The sequence below is a fragment of the Mustela lutreola genome, chromosome 3 (assembly GCF_030435805.1).
Source record: "Mustela lutreola isolate mMusLut2 chromosome 3, mMusLut2.pri, whole genome shotgun sequence".
Classification (NCBI taxonomy): domain Eukaryota; kingdom Metazoa; phylum Chordata; class Mammalia; order Carnivora; family Mustelidae; genus Mustela; species Mustela lutreola.
The window spans coordinates 53,026,261-53,030,157 of NC_081292.1; positions in this window are offsets into that span (position 1 = coordinate 53,026,261).

Genomic DNA, 3,897 nt, shown 5'->3' on the forward strand with positions numbered 1-3,897 from the left:
AAAATAAAAAATAAACTTTTAAAAAAGAAAATGATCCTGGGTCTTCAGGAAGTGACCACATCACACATTTAGCTTCCCTGCACTTTAAAATCTGCTGTGGGTAACTTCAAGCACCACAGCCATCTGAAGCCTGTGGCTACAGCAGAGCTCTAGATCCTGTCAACAAACATTATCAGGTAAAACAGCTCAAAATCCTTTTTAACTTTAATTTTAAGATATGATCCTGAACTCTTCCATCTTGACTAAGAACTAAGCTACAGAAGGGCTAACTTTTCAAATAGGAACTTAGGGGAACATTCTTACAACTATTTGGACTGTCATTGGCTTTATCTTTTTGGCTGAAGTTTGCTTTCTTTCTCTGAAAAAAGGAGTGTTCTTTTTAAGAAACTATCAGATAAAAATAATAATAAATAGATAGATAAATAAGTTTCAAGAATTCTATCTGGCTCAGTTTCCTAGGAGCTCCTTGAAAAATTGTAGACTTGTGCAATTTTTCATTATCTAAATTAAAATAAACTTCTAGGAGAAATACCAGTAAAGATTCTAATGTTCTACTCTGAAGTGCTCACCCCCTTCACACTCTGGCTCTCTGCTGCCCTCTACAGCCAAGGAAAGGCAAGGAATGGTCCCTTAGGTTCTACTACTGGCTCAGAACTATTTCCTCAAGGATTTTATGCCTGTGTGTGCCATCTTGTGAGGGAAGGGCTAGTATCAGCAGAGATGTAGGGAAGAGGTTGATGAGATAGGTATTAAACTAAAGGTTACCTAAATTCAAATTCTTAATTTTAATTTAGCAATTGTGTGGCCTCAGGAAGTTGCTTAATGTCTTTGAGCCCCTTTCAATCTATTAATGGCTACTCATTTTATTACCTACTATATTAAAACCTATTTCACAACCATGTTTTACAAACTAAATAAAATATTAAATAAGACCCTTTGCACTTATTTGGCATGTGGATAGCATATGACAGATGGTGAGATTTGTTATTTAAGATACCTCTGTTGCTCTGAGAATTGACAAGAGCATGAAGAAAGCATTCGTTAAGCATTAACTTTGTGCCAAGTACTGCACTGGCTTTACACTCATATTCCCATTTAATTCTTATGACAATCTGATGAGATTAAGGTAGTATTCCTATTATTTCATGAAAGAATTTCAGCCTCAGAAAGATTAAGAAACTTTCCGAAGTTCACACTGCTAGACTGTGACCTACCTAAGAGCAGGATCTGTATCTTGTTTAAATTCCCATCATCTGTCATTGAGTAGTCTTTGGTGAATGAACACAAGAACAAATGGATGAATGAATTGGGCAACATATAAATGAAATATAAGCCTTTTTTTCCCCAGGTAGTGCAGACTTTACACATGTCACACTCAAAGAAACAAGTCTTAGTGAAATATTAAGAAATCATGTAGATTGTTAGTATGGATTCATAAAATGTACAGAGTGTTACACACCACTTTATGCTAAATATGTTAATTTACACAACGCATTTCAGTTTCAAATGTTTCAGGAAATCTGTGGCCAATTATTAGCTGACCACAACATGGGATAGAGACTTCAAGGGACACACACATCTAAGAATACAGACTTCATAAAATTAGCTCAGAAAAGTAACTAAACAAGTACAAAAATCAACTCACAACAAACACTGAGTGGATTATACTATTCAAATATATAATATTCAAAATGTCCTGTTTTCAACAAAAAATTATGACACACACAAAGAAACAAAAAAGTATGGTCCACACACAGGAAAAGAAAAACAAACCCACAAGAGTATAGAATAGAAGCTATGCTTTAAAGAGCCCAGATGTTAAACTTACTAGACGGAGACTTTAAATTTGCTATTTTAAATATGCTCAAAGAGCTAAAACAAACAATTTCTAAAGAACTAAATGAAATGATTAAACTCTCCAATTCAAAGGGAGAGATTGCTGAATAGAGTTTTGAAAGACATGCTGCCTACAAAAAACTCACTTTAGATTCAAGCATAGATATAGACTGAGAATTAAAAGATGAAAAAAGATATTTCATGCAAACTATAACCAAAAGAGATCTGGAGTAGCTAATTAATATCAAACAAAGTGAGCTGTAACACAAAGATGTCAATACTGAAGAGATGGCAGAAAAACCAGAGGAAATCTCTAACTTGTACTTGACTGGAGCTTGGGCTAGAGCGCATGGCAAGAGATAGACATCATGACAGGACCATGCTTTATTAAACTCTGGGTGTGTGTGCCTGCAGGAATCTTCCTCACAGATTTCCTCTACTCAGTAAGACTACTAAGCTTTCCCTGCTAAGGCAGTAAGCGGGGGGGGGGGGGGGGGGGGGGCTCTGAGGAGGGGGCACCAGAAGTGTTCACTTCATTTGTCATTTGTCTCGCTCTCAGGAATCACAATCTAGTGCTGCCTATTGTCCTTACTTCATGTATTTTGTCCAGTTGTCTAGTTGGTTGAGGGTGGGAAGTAAATCCACTTCCTGTTATTTCTCACGGCCCAAAAGATGTAAAAAGTTCATAGTTATTCATTTAGTAAATATTAATTGAAGACCTACTGTATATGAGGGACTGTGCTGAGTCCTGGGATACACTATTGAACCGGAAGAGGTAGCGTTCATGCCCTCCTGGTTACCCAGCCCAGCAGGGAAGAACAAAAATAATTAAGTAAACAATCAAGCAATATAAACCCTGATAGGTGATTAGAGAGAGAGAGCATAGTGCTGTGAAAGCATATAACAGGGAGACTTGATTTAATCTGGAATCAAGAAGAGTTTCCCAAAATAAAGAACATTTTAACTAAGATTTATGGAATGAGTAAGATTTGGTGTCTGTGTGTGGATAACAGGAAGACTGCTAAGAACAGCAGATGCAAAAGGCCTGTGGCAGGATGGACCGATTAGAGATCAAATCCAACACTTAAAAGTTCCCAGTGAAGAAACAGAGGTTCAGAATTCATGACATGGCTGATCATACGGCATTAGCAGCAGAGCAGAGGCTGGAATCCAGGACTCTCACCTCCAGCTCTTGTGTTCTTTCCATTCCACTATGTAGCCTAGCAAAAGTAGGGAACACTAGAACATCTTATATAAGGACATCTGTCACTCTGTGGTCCATGACATATGAGCAATACATAATTTTGCCATTTATTTTCATTTGAAAATAATTATGACCCAAATTTTATTCATCATATACTTTTAATTGCCTCCATTTCTATGTATTTACAAAGACTATGATGTAAAGGGTAAATAAATGTACAAGAGAGCACAGAATAGAAAAGAATGAACCTTCACACATTGAGCACGCGGAAGCCATAACGGCATCATAATGGCCTGGGAGTGTTAACATGGCTTCCTAAGTGGCTAAATTATACCCAGGAGATCCTTGCTCAGCAGTGTAAGCTGTTAGCACTTTCAGACATTTTGGGAAGTGCATCCATTGCCCTATTCCAGGCTTAATTGCCATAATAAATGTCAATTAAAGCTCCTTTTAGATTTTAAACTGCAAAACTCAAATGAAACTACTTATATAGAGACTCACACAAGACTTCCCTAAATGAAGTCTCTCCTACAAGACACATGGTGTATGTACATTTACCATGGGATAGATATGTCCTAACAGATGCACACAGCAAACTTGCATTCCCTTAGAAAAGAAAGTAATTTTCTCTAGCTATCAACACATCACTTTTATATGGCATATAAACTGTTACATGTTTTGTATGTTAATAGGAATCCATTTTCTTTCAACAAATGTACACAGAGCACGTAGTATGTGTCGGGACTGGAAATACAGTAGCATGTAACAAGATAGAATACCCCCTCCCATCAGCATGGGGAGACCCTCCAAGATGCTAGCGGGAAGTTGTTTTCCATCTCTGATTGGATGTCTACAAA